The sequence below is a fragment of the Petaurus breviceps genome, unplaced genomic scaffold (genome assembly GCF_028583685.1).
Source record: "Petaurus breviceps papuanus isolate PSGF00001 unplaced genomic scaffold, PetGlider_PUasm1.0 339, whole genome shotgun sequence".
Classification (NCBI taxonomy): Eukaryota; Metazoa; Chordata; class Mammalia; order Diprotodontia; family Petauridae; genus Petaurus; species Petaurus breviceps.
In genome coordinates this window covers 1,789,317-1,803,077 of record NW_027186112.1, presented here as the reverse complement: position 1 = coordinate 1,803,077, position 13,761 = coordinate 1,789,317, and the positions used below count along the sequence as shown (strand labels likewise).

At 42.1% G+C, this 13,761-nt stretch overlaps 1 pseudogene; it reads left to right on the top strand.

Moving 5' to 3' along the window:
* LOC138167963 (zinc finger protein 850-like) overlaps positions 1 to 13,761 on the top strand; it is a 58,502-nt pseudogene that overhangs the window by 3,672 nt on the left and 41,069 nt on the right.

Here is a 13,761-nt window from a genome sequence, read left to right as displayed (position 1 = left end):
TATCAGAGGTAGGATTGGAACCCAGGTTTTCCCTACTCCAAGTGAGTGGAGTATTGTTTCCTCTGTGTCTCTAAAGTTAGAGCTTTCTAGCAGTGGAATTGGCTACTCTGACAGGCAGTGAGCTTTCTATCAGGTGTCCATGTGGGGTCTGGATGGCCATTTGTCAGGGATGTTGCAGAAGGGATTCTTGTTCAGGGCTGGGGCCAGAACTGGTTTGGGTCTCCTAGTCAGCACAGCCCCTTTCTTTACTTGTGCCATCTCCCATCTCCTCCAGCAGGTTCCCCATAGATATTCCCACCTTTCTCTAATCTTTAATCTCTACTGCCCCTGTGCTGCCTGCCTACAAACACAGCCAGGTCTCATTATCCTTAAAAACCCTCCCTAGGGGAAGAACAGGAAGGCAAAAGGGAATGAGTCAACCTTACTCTCATTGAATTTGGCTTAGGGAGGGAATGGCATACACACTAAATAGGGTATCTCTCCCTACAGGAGAGTAGGGGGGAAAGGGATGAGAGGGGAGATGATGGAGGGGAGGGCAGGTTGGGGGGGAGGGAAGTTAGAAGCACCCACTTTTGAAAAGGGACAGGATCAAAGTAGAGAATAGAACAAGTGGGGGACAGGATAGGATGGAGGGAAATATAGTCAGTCTTTCACAATATATCCACTATGGAAATGTTTTGCATAGCTACACACCTATATTGTATTGCTTATCTTGCCAATAAGGGTGGGTGATGAGGGAGGAAGGGAAAGAATCTGGAATTCAAAGTTTTAAAATCAAATGTTTAAATATATATATATTTTACATGCAACTGAGAAATAAGATATACAGATACTAGGGGATGGAGATCCATCTTGCCCTACTGGAAAGTCGGAGGGGAGATGGGAGAGGATATAAGAGAGAGCATATTGGGGGAGTGGGTATACAGTGAGATCACTGTTTTGGGGTGGTGGGTAGGGGAAAGACGGGGAGAAAATTTGTAACTCAAAATCTTGTGGAAATGAATGATGTAAACTAAAAATAAACATACAATTTAATTTAAAAAAAAAAACACCCTCCCTAGATCCTGCCATCCCCTCATTCTATTACCCTATATCTCTCCTTCCTTTTATAGCCAGACTCCTTGGTGGGGGGAGACCATCTACACTTGTTGCTTCCATTTCCTCTCCTCTCAGTCTGACTGAGACTGACAGACTGAGACAGTCTGACTGTGTTCTGACTTCATCACTCAACTGGAACTACTCTTTCCAAGGTTACCAATGATCCCTTAAAAATTTTCATTGATATCTTTAATTCTTGCATTGCCTTAAATTTCCTCCTCTATTCCTTCCCCTCCCAGATGGCTATCCCATATAACAAAATTGTTATATAACATAATTAGTGATCTTGTAATCTATAAATCCAATGGACTTTTCTCAGTCTTCACCCATCTTGATCCCTCTGCAGCCTTTGACACTGTTTACCATCTTTTTCTGGATCCTCTCTCCTCTGGATTTTCATTACACTGTTCTCAGTTTCGTGACTGTTCCTTTTCAGTATCCTTTGCTAGAACACTGTCCATAGCCTCCCCTCTTTGAATGTACCCTCAGCTCTGGATACTTTTTCATCATTAACTTTTTTTGGTAAAACTTTTACATATACAATGTAGTTAACATGCTATGTTCAAAGCTTTTCTCTACTTGTTTCTGCTTCTGGTCTTCCATGTATTAAAAAACAAAACAAAACATATTTCAGTCTCTCCTTTTTTGCTATTAGTGAGTGTCCTTTGGATCTCAAGCTCCATATGTCCCAAATAAAACTCATTAGCTTTCCCCCTAAGATCTCTCCTCTTCCTGTCTTCCTGATCTCTCTTAAGTACGTTGCTGTCCTTTTAGTAATTCAAGTTTTCTACCTCAGTCATCCCCAACACTTCCATCTCTTTCATCTACATATGGATTTTTAGTATATATATGCTGCCAGAGCAAGCACCTACATATCCATTCAGTTGCCAAGTCTTGTTTCTTCTTCTACTTCCTCTTACACTGATCCCTTTCCACCCATATATATGGCTACCTTATTATAGGCCCTCATCACTTCTAGCCTAGACAATTACAATAGTCTTCTAGTTAATCTCCCTGTGTCAAGTTTCTCTCCTCTCCAAACCATCCTCTACACAGCTGTCATAGCAATGTTCTTAAATTGCAGGTCTAACCATGTCATCACCTTCTCAATGTAGCTCTTTATCATCCCAAGTATTAAATACAAACTCCACTGGCTTTGAAAGTCCTTCAAAAACTTGGCCCCAGCCTACCTTTCCAGGTTTATTATATATGACACTGTTCTCAGTTTCGTGACTGTTTCTTCTCAGTATCCTTTGCTGGGACACTGTCCATAGCCTCCCCCTTTGAATGTACCCTTAGGCTCTGTCTTAGAGCTTCCCTCTCTACACTTTCTCTTGGTAATCTCATTAGCTATACATAAGAGTCCTAGACCTGTATCTACAACCCTGAACTGTCTCCTCAACTCTGGACACTTTTTCATTGATAACTTTTTTTGGTAAAACTTTTATATATGCAATGTAGTTAACATGCTATGTTCAAAGCTTTTACACACTTTTCATTTTAGCCAAACTCACCTTGTTACTGTTACTCACATAAGACACTGCCATCTCTTGTCTCATTGCCCTTGTACAGTCTATACCTTATGCCTGTAACACGTTTGCTCCTCCACTCTGCTTCTTAGAATCTCTTGTTGTTGCTGTTCAGTGGTTTCAGTCATGTCCAACTCTTACTTGACCCCATTTTGGGGGGTTTCTGGTCAAAGATACTGGAGTAGTTTGCCTTTTCCTCTTCCAGCTCATTTTACAGATGAGGAAACTAAGGCAAACAGAGTTGTGACTTGCCCAGTGTCACATAGCTACTAATCCCAGACTGAGGCTGGATTTAAATTCATGGAGATGAGGCTTCTGATTTCAGGTTCAGTGTTCTATCCACTGTCCTTTAGAATAGCTAAATTTCTTCAAAGCTAAGCTCAAGATCCGCTTTTTTTTTTTTTTTGGTATTTTTATTTTCCCCCTAATTACATATAAAAACAATTTTTAAAAATTTGAGTTCCAAATTCTCTCCCTTCCTCCCTACCCCCTTCATTGAAAGGCAAACAATTTGATATAGGTTATACATGTATTGTCATGCAAAACATATTTGCATATTAGTCATATTGTAAAAGACAATATAGACTTCCAACTCCCCCCCCCCCAAACTCAAGAAAAATAAAGTAAAAGTATGCTTCAATCTGCATTCAGACACCATCAATTCTTACTCTGGGGTTGGGTAGCATTTTTCATTATAAATCTTTCAGAGTTATCTTGGATCATTGTATTGCTGAGAATACATAAGTCATTCACAGCTGATCATCTTACAATATTGCTGTTACTGTGTGTTCTCCTTGTTTCGCTTTGCATCAGTTCATGTAAGTCTTTCCAGGTTTTTCTGAAAGTATCCTACTCATCATTTTTATAGCACAATAGTATTCTATCACAATCATATACCACAACTTGTTCAGCCATTCCCCAGTTGATGCATATCCCCTCACTTTCCAGTTCCAGTTCTTAGAAAAGTCAAACTCCATTTTCTACATGGGCTCTCCCTGGTAGGCTTTGTATCCCAATGCCTAGTACAGTGTACATAGTAGGCACTTAATAAATACTTGTTGATCAATTGTTTGATGACCTTTTAAGGTCCTATCCAGCTCTGAGATTTCAAGACTATGTGATTCTTATTCACGGGTCCATTTTTTTTTTCTGTCCTAGAAAGAAGCAGAAAGAATCCAGGGATTAGAATATATGAAAGGTGTTTTTTCCTAAGCCTTGCTAGAGTATCAGTTTCAGCCCCAGAGAAGAGTGGTGGGCAGAGTGGTAAAGTAAACACCTGTTTAAAGATTTAGTTCCTAGAGGGAATAAGCAAGAATGACAGAGGTGCTAGCAAGTCCCTCTGTCTTCTGCCGTAGTCCAATGTACCTAAGTATTGTGTATAGTCCTGGTTCCCATATTTTAGGAGAGACCTTGCCAAATGAAATCAGTCCAGAGGAAGGTGTCCAGGATGGGGAAAAGACAGAAAAACATGACACACAAACATTGGTTGAAGGAACTGGGGATGTCTGGAGAAGAAACAACATAGAGGAGACTTAATTGTCTTTAGGTTTTTGAAATGTCACTGGCAAGAGGGATTAGACTTGTTCTGCATGGCCCCAGAGGGTAGAAACAGTACTGCCAGGAAGAAGTTACATAAAGATAGGCTTTTGGATGGATATTAGGGAAAACTTCCTAATAATTATAGCTCCTTAGAAATGGAATGGATTGCCTGAAGTGGTTGGGGAGCTTGTCTAGACAGGATTCATGTTTAACCAAGATTGGATTCCTTTTGAGATTCTGTGATGTGATTTAGGACTGTGTGGACTTTTCAACTAGGTTTCCCTTAATGATATGTTACTAATTTATGAATCGTTCACACTAGATTAGGGAAAGAGTATGGGAAATCCAAAATTCAATTCTATTTAGTCCATTTGCCTATGATTCCTCCTACTGTAAGGATACTATTTCTACCTTCTTTTGTAGGCTGCTATGGCACTTCACTATGTTCCCATACTCTTTAGGGGTTCAGGTCATGGTGACTGATGGTGATTTAGTGAAAGGGAGAGTGTTAAGGAAACGGCTGTGCCCAGGACCCCTTCATTCCCTATAAAGGAGAGGAATCCTAGTGAGTGAAGGAGCTTCAGGAAAGGACTGGTCTCATTCATGGCTCCTCTGTTTTCCCTTAGCTCTGCCTGTTCCCCAGGTATCTGCCCCTTTCCCTAAGGGAACTGAGGAGGCTTGGCAATGGCAGCTGTGTTCCCGATACTGGTCAAGTCCCAGGTGAGCTGTCCTTCCAGAGGTTCCACCACTTGTCTTCTTTCTTCAGCTATAGAGATGGTTCCTGCTTCCTCCCTCTTTAACCTCTTCCTTTCCCTCCTCTTCCCAGGATTATAGGTGTAACAAATATAGGGCCCCTGGTTTATACTCTCTGAGTCACTGGGGTACTTGGCCTGTTCTTGGCCCTATTTTTAGATGAGGCTTGTAAGCTGTGGTCACTGCTTCACACCTCCCAGGTAGGCCCTACTTTCTATAATTCTCTCTGGGATCTGCTACCAAGTGAGGCCTTGTCTCCTCTTCCATTGGGTCTTCTTTGCTCAGCAAAGAGCCCTAACCGAATGTGAGACCACATATCTGTAGTTTCTTGGCTCCTTTTCCCATGGTTTCCTTTAGGGAAGATCTCCTTTCCCCATATATTTCAGGAATCATAGAAGTTATACATGTGATGATTATATATAGCCCTTTCCCATCCTGACTGTGACATCCTCACACAGCCTGTTTACACCCTCATATCAGCAAGTCAGTAGGACCAAAAATGGGTTCCCTGTGTCCTGTTCTTGGTTCAGTTTAGACAGTGACCCAAGACTCCTCTTGGCTCCTTTTGACCCAAGTCCTTCTGTGTGGAAGTGTTGGGGAAGCCAAAGAATTTCTTTGGCATAATCAGCCCAAAGTCAGTCCAGGAAAGGCATCACTATAAGGGGGAATTTAGAACCTGTAACTCTTTGTGATCACATTAGAAAGGATTCCCTCCTCTAGTCTTATATGAGACAAGCCTAGTTAAAGATGGTTCATTTCTCATAAAATACTGCAATTCTGTGAATGCCAGTAGGTAGAAATGGTGTATAAGAAATAGTGATTACTTAATTTTATGTTTATCTATTCAGCAAATATTTATTGAAAGCCTACTATGGGCAAGGCAATATTTATACACTTCAGGGGATAATAATAATAATAATTAACATATAATGCTTTAGGGTTTGGAAGGTGCTTTACAAATATTTCATTTGTTGCTCCCAACAATTCTGGGAGGTATATGGCATTATCATCCCCATTTTATAGATGGGAAAAATGAGGCAAACAATGGTTAAGTGACTTATCCAGAGCCACACAACTAGTAAGTATCTGAGTCTGGATTTGAACTCAGGTCTTCCTGATTCCAAGTCCAGTACTCAACTCACTGTGCTACCTAGAAGACTAAGATTCAACCTCTATATTGATTTTACATTTCAATCCAATAAATCCAATATAAGTCCTGGGCTAGGTGATAGGAATACAGTGGAAGAAAGCAACAAAAAAAACAGTCCCTGTCATCAAAGAACTTAAATTCTGCTGGGAGGAGGGGGGTTTTGGGGGAGGAGAAGTACACCAAGAGGGAAGAGAGAGAACATTCTTAAGCACATGGGATGTGTCAGAAAAGACTTTCCATAGGAGGGTCCCCTGAGCTAAGGCCTAAAGGAAGCCAGGGATTCTAAGAGACTGAAGAGAGTGTACCAGATGGTCAGTGAGAAGCCTCAGAGATGGGATGTCAAATACAGGGAACAGGAAATAAATGAGTTTGGCAGGAACATAGAGTTAGTAGAAAGCAATCACATACAGCAAACCTAGAATTGGAGCCAGATTGTGAAACCTTTAAATGTTAAAGTGAAGACTGCATTGTGTCTTGGTAGCAATAGGGAGCCATTGGAGTTTCTTGGTCAGGGAAGAGAGATGCTGCTAGAAATTTACTTTTGGAAGATTGCTTTCGCAGCTCTAGGAAGAGGAGAGACTAGATACTGGTGCTTTAGCCCATGGTAGGGAGATGAGGGTCTAAGGTTTGAAGGTGGGCCTCTGAGCAGAGAGAAGGGAATAGAAATGAAATGTTACAGGGGTGGAATCAGCAAGATTTCAGGATGGGGGCAGGATGTACAATGAGAGACAGGAAAGAATAAAGAATAATTCTGAGTTTGGAACTTGGGTAACTGAGGAAGAATTGTTGGTGTTTCCAACAGAAATTGGGAAATTTGGAGGAGGGGTGGTATTATTTAGGGGGAAAACAATGAGTTTTGTTTTGGACATGGTAAGTTTGACATGCCTACAGAAATTATCTATTCAGAGATGTCCAACAAACATTTGGTGACTTGTTCCTGCCTCTTTTCTCCTTTCTTCAGCCATATAGATGGTTCCCTGGGCTTCCTTATTCCTCCAGGAACTGAAGAGAGAGAGACAGAGAGGCAGACAGAGACAGAGACAGACAGAGACAGAGAGAAATCCAGAAGTCATGTGTGAGAGAGAGAAATCCAGAAGTCATGTGCAGAGGGATGATAATTGAATCCATGGTAGTTGATGGGAATCAACAATTGAATTCAACAGATATTTATTAAGTACTTGGCTCTGCCAGGCATTGGGGATGCAAAGATGAAAAATACTATAACCTCTGCCCTTAGGCTACTTACAGTCTCCTGGGAGGATATAACATGTATATAAGTAAGCACATTCAGAGTAAATGCAAAGTAATACAACAAAGTTCTAGTGGAGAACAAATTCTAATAACTGGGGTGGGGATGGGATGGAATCCAGGAAAGAACTTGCATAGAGAGTGACTCCTGGTCTGTGCCTTTAAAGAAGCAAAGGATTCTGCAAAGTGCTGGTGTGGAAGAAGCGGATTTCAGTCATGGGGGACCACTTGTATAAAAGCACTGAGGCAGGTTTTGGAAACTTCTCTGCAGGAATTCACTAGCAGGCAAGTTTGGAATGGAAAGAATGTGTGGAATAACATGAAATGTGACAGGAGAAGTAAGTATATGAGGTCCAGATTGAAGGGGCAGCGGTGTTAATGCCAGGCTGAAGCATTTTTGGTTTATCCTAAAGAAAAAAGGGAGAGACCAAAAGCCAAAAGTCCAAGTAGGAAACTGTTGCAGTAGTTAGAGGAGATGGTGAGGAGGTGAATTAGAATAGAGGGGATTTCAGTGGAAAGAATGCGAGGATGAACAATGGATGCAAGAGGTGTGGAGGCAAGATATGGACACTTTGTGCTATAGATCATCTAGAGCAGAGGTGTCAGAGTTAGAAATGGGATCCCTGCAAGCTATAGATTGACTTAGAAAACCACAAATTAGCATCATCTAGGTTGTGTTGTATTTTTATATCTTGTTAAGTATTTCCCAATCATGTTTTCATCGGATTTCACCTGTACCTGGCAGTTCTACGTGGGAGTTTTGCTGGCTTGATGAGTTTGACATCTCTAGTGTAGAGAGAGAAGAGGAGAGGTCCCAAGATAGAGCCTGGAAGACTTCCATCTCCAGGGGGCAGAATATGGATAAGGATCCAGCAAACAAAACTGACAAGGAGTGATTAGATGGGTAGGAGGAGAGGACGAGGAGAGACTAATTTTATGATAACCCATGGAGGAGAGAATACCTGGGAAGAAGAGGTAGTTAAGTATTAAATCCTGCAAAAAGATCAAGAAAGATGAGAACTTTAAAAACAAGTCTGAAAAGGTTAAAAACGAATGAATATAGGTTTTGTCACATTATCTTATAGTTATAAAATCTTAGAAGGGACCTCAGATCTTACTTGGTATTACAAAGACACTCCACTGCTCAAGAATTTTCAGTGACTCCCTATTGCTTCTAAGATAAAATACAAACTTCTCAGTTAAAATCCTTTACAGCCTTCCTCTAGCTGTGGAGAACTTGCTATTCTCCAAACTTGACATTCCATCTCCCACCTCCTTACTTTTCTTTTTTGGAGGGTCAGTTGGGGTTAAGTGACTTGCCCAAAGTCACATGGCTAGTAAGTGTTAAGTGTCTGAGGCCAGATTTGAACTCAGGTCCTCCTGACTCCAGGGCCGGTGCTCTATTCACTGTGACACCTAGCCGCCCCCCACCTCCTTGCTTTTTATAGGCTGTCCCATATCTCTGGAGTACAGTTCTTTCTCACCTTTACCTCTTAGAATCCTTAACTTCTTTCAAAGTCCTGCTTAAGTATCATCCATAATGGGAAACCTTTCCTATTTCCCTGACTTGTCATTGTAATCTTCCTCTTAAATGATGAGAGCTGACAGATCTGACAAGGTTCCCCCCATCCCTGCTCAAGAAACTTTGGTGACTCCCCATTACTTCTGGAATAAATTAGAACCTTTTCTGTTTGGCATTAAAATCCTTCACAATCTTTTCCAGGCTGATTACACACTACTCCCTCTTCTACATTCATCCTTCTGGCCAAATTAGTCTCTTTGCTCTTCTTGTATTCGATGTTCTACCTCCTGCTTGTGGCCTTTGTACAGCTGTCCCCTCAAAGTGCAGACTGTTCTCCTCACTGCTGCCCCTTGTCACACCTAGTTCCTGTCAAAGCTCAGCTCTAGGGCACTTTCTCCAGGAGGTCTAACTCTCTCATTTGCTAGCATCCTGTGCCACACTCTCCCTGAAAAATCATTTATATATATCCTGTATTTACTTCTCTGTGATTATGTTATATTTCCCCAGGAGAATGTAATCTTCTTGAGGGCAGGAACTTGTGTTCTTTTTGTCTTTGTAGCCAGGCACTGTGGCTAGCCTATAAGAAATGCTTAATAAATGTTTCTGAGTGATTGATTGTGTTAATTTATTGCTAGGAGAGATGGAGACCTTAGAGCAGGGGTGGGGAACCTGTGGCTTGTGAACAGATTTGTTCAGTAAAACTTGGATTCAGTCAAAGGGCTACACTTAAGGACCTGGAGGGCCACATATGGCCTCAAGGCCGCAGGTTCCCCACCCCTGCCTTACAGACTTGGGTTGGAAGGGGGAGTTTCAGGGTTCAAGAGTTTGGAGGCAAAATAGTAAAGTGGGATGGTTGCTATGAGGTATGCTCACCCCTGGGGTTGGCCAAGGTAGAGTGAAGGTCTTGGTTAATGAACCCATGACTGGAGGAACTGGAAAGCCAAGAGGTTCAAGGGAACATAGGAGGTCAATGGCTGAACCAAGTACTGAGCTCCACGAGAAAAGAAGGAGAGATCCTGGAGGAGTGGTAGATTGGTTGCAGCACTGTGGCTCTCAGCCATGGGATTTAGACAAAGCAGACTTCAGAAGAGAAGCTGTCATCTATCTGTAGGTATTCAAGCCACAGGAATCCTATCCATGAGAAATTAGGCGGCCGTTATACAGCTAGGCTTGCTACCTCAGACCTGTCAAGCAGTGGTGAAAGCTGCCTGTACACACACACACACACACACACACACACACACACACACACAGTTCCCTTTCTCTTCCCTCCAGTCATCTCTCACCGAACCTGCCCCCTGTGCCAGTCTCTGCTATAGAGGCCTAGAGATTGTCTCTGAGGAAGCAGGAATGTGTTGTTTCAGGAAACAGTGATGTTCGACGATGTGGCTGTGTACTTCACAAGGAAGGAGTGGACGTGCCTGGACTCTCCTCAGAGGGCTCTCTATAGAGACGTCATGCTGGAGAATTATGGGAACCTGGTCTGCCTGGGTGAGGTCACTCTCTGGAATCTGCTCTGTTCCCCCTGGGGTTTTCTAGCTTTTCTCTTTCCTAAGGGCTGTTAGGCTGTTAGCTCTTGTAAGCTGTGACTTGGGGTTTGGAGCTCCTTTATCCCTTTTGTACTCAGGGATGAACATTTTTGCTTCCTGTGGTCAAGGGATAAGTCTGTTCCTTCCAAAGGGGCAAATGGGCAACTTCCTCGTGCTAGGCCTGAGGCTTCCCATTCTCTTGTCCTCTAAGCTCTCAGTAGGAGATCCTTTTCTTTGGGGAGCTCATAAAACTTCCGTCAGGGGAAGGGGATAAACAATTAAGTGTCACCTACTATGTGTTGAGCACTATGCTAAAGCACTTTGCAGATATTATCTCATTTGGTCCTCATGACAACCCTGTGAGGCAGGTGCTGTTATTTTCCTCATTTTATAGTTGGGGAAATTGAAGCAAACAGAAGTTAAGTGACTTGCCCAGGGTCACACAGTTAGTAAGTGTCTGAGGCCAGATTGGAACTCAGTTTTTCCAGATTCTGGGCCCAGTTATACCACCTAATTGCCATAAGTATTAGGCTTTTGTCAGAGCATAAATTCTTGGCTTTGGGGGATAATATGCTCATTAGTGAAAGTTTCCTATACTCTCAGCATGTGGAAACCAGCAGCTCTTATCTTCTATCTGTCCCCAGATCCTGAGCTATTTTGTTGGTCCTGCCCTTCCTGGGTATATTTTCTCTTCAGAAAACTTAGCTTTGCTGTCTTCTCATCATAGCCTCTTTTGAAATTCCCTTGTAGATCAGGAAACTAGGACTGAGCCTTGAGAATACTTTGAGTCCCCACAACATAAACCAACCCATCCCTTTCCTTTATCACAAGCAGGATTTCCAGTCTCCAAACCAGACCTGATTTTCCAGCTGGAACGAGGAGAAGAACCGTGGGACCTGGAACTACAGAGTACCGAGGAAAGAGAGGACAGTCAGAAGGACTTGAAAAGAGGTGAGAGAGAGAGAGAAGTGTGTGTGTCAGTGGGAGTTATGTCATCATCTTCCAGAATAGTCACCCTTGCTTTGAAAAAAATTGAGGGGTAAAAGAAAATCAAATAATGGGAAGTGGCCTTGAGTAATTATAGGAAATACAGTGTACAGAAATACATATAAGAGAAATACAGTTATTCAGGGAACTTAGAAGGGACTTCACAAAAAGAACCATATAGACCTGGAATGTATAAATTAATAATACTTTATTACAATATGTTTTAACTCACACAAAGGGAAACTCAAGGCTGAAAATGAAACTTTTGACAACTGGGGAATGGAAGTTGAAGGGCAGCAAAGGAAGGATGTATAACCAGTATGGTTATTGGGACACTGGGTAGGCTGGTCTTTGGATCGTGGGCTGATGAGTAAGGGTTCCTCAGTGCTAGTTCTTCAGGAAGCCTTCTTTGGACTTGGCACATCCAGCTTCACTGAGATCTCCATCACTTCTATTTGGCAGAGGATGCCCGAGATATAGTGCTTTTATACCAGGGTAGCTCAATGAGGCCGCTGAAGGTAATGAGTTTTTTTGGGGGAAGGAGGAAATTCTTACTTGGAAAAGTCCACTTATTTTTCTATCTCTAATGTTACAGGTTGGGAACTGATGAGTACTGGATAATGCAAGAGACTCTAGCTGAATAAAATAAGGAATATAGGCATAGAATATGAAAATTTCCAGGAAAGGGCAGAGTGTTATGTAGGAATTATCCAGCTGGCTGCAAGTGTGTTTCATGGGTCTCAAAGAGAAGCCCATAGGCTGTAGGAGTTTGGGGCCAGCACACTAGAGCTCTTCAAAGCATCTAGGTGGCTCAGTGGATAGAGCACTGGGCCCACAGTTAGGAAGACCTGTATTCAAATCCAGCCTCAGACACTTACCATCTGTGTGATCTTGGCCAAGTCACTTGACCTCTATTTGCCTTAATCTACTAGAGAAGGAAATGGCAAACCACTCCAGTATCTGCCAAGAAAACTCCATGGACAGTATGGTCCATGGGGTTATGAAGAGTTGGACACAACTGAATGACTGAACAACAGCAACACCAGGGTTACCCTGAAAGGGATTGGGCTTACAAAGGACTTTAGCTGTTAATCAAAGAGGTGGTGAAACTTTAGCCATTAATCACATAGAGATCGTTCAATCCAACTCCTTCATCTTATGCATGAAGAAACTGAGGGCCTGCTGTGTGCAAAGCCCTATGATAGTCACTGGAAGGGTACACAGAATTTAGGCAAGACAGTTTCTGCTCTCCCAGAGTTCACAGTCTTGTAGTAGTGAGTTAAGGTATATATATGCCTATAAGACATAGTGTGCTGAGTACAGAGAGGTGCAGAACAAAGTACTAGGTGAAGTTCAAGCAGGAAGGCAGATATTAATGACTGGGGGATCAGGAACATTGGAGTTGGGCTTGATAGGGTGAGTAGGACTTTAGCAGGTAAGGTAGGATTGGAAGGAAATTTTAGGCCAAGGGAACATTGTGAATAAAAGAACAGAGGTGGAAAAGCTCAGGATATGTCTGTGGAATAGAGGATAATCCAGTTTGTTTGGAGAATAGAGTGTATAGTAGAAAATACTCTGAATTTCTATTGGAAAGGTAGGCTTTAGATTGTGGAGGACCTTTAAAGCCAAGCAAAGGAGTTTGAAAACAGTTGATAAGTGCCTACTGTATACACACTAGAAACAACATGATGTGAGAGAAGGGTAGCTTTGGAATCAAGAGGATCTAGGTTCAAGTGTTGCCTCTAATATATATTGGCTATGTGACCCTGGGCAGATGGATTAATCAATCCAATAAACATTTATTAAGTGCTGTCTGCCAAGTACTGTACTCCTCAGTTCCCTGGCAACCCTCTAGGACAGTGATATCAAAGGAACATGTGGACAAAGGAAAACAATTATATTTCTTAAGATTATGCTATATAGTGAGAAGAATAAAGGAGCAAGGACAGAGCTATGGGGAGCTCCTACTCTCAAAGAAGGTGGCTTGATACAGTGCTTCTAAAAAGTCTCTTGGACTGATAAAGGGATAGGACATAAACCATTTGAGACAGTATCCAAGGATCTTGGGTCAAAAATGTTGCTGAGAAATAAACCCTGAGCATTTGGTTTCAGTAGCAACTGAGCAATTAAGGAAGATGTGAAGGGAGAAGGGTCACTTGAAATTGTCAGGAGGCCTTTGGTGATTGTAAGAATATATTGTTCTTTATGTTATATCACAAGTCAGATTGGAGAGAGTCCAATAGAGAAGAACTTAGAGGAGAAGAAATTATAGCAAATGCTGGTTATATGTCCAGTGTTAGATTCTTTAGGAAGACATGGATCTGCTTGTAGGCTTAGGAGAAGCAATCCAAGGGAGTGTATAGATGGAGTAAGGAAGAAGGTCTGTAACATGGTGGAATGGAATGG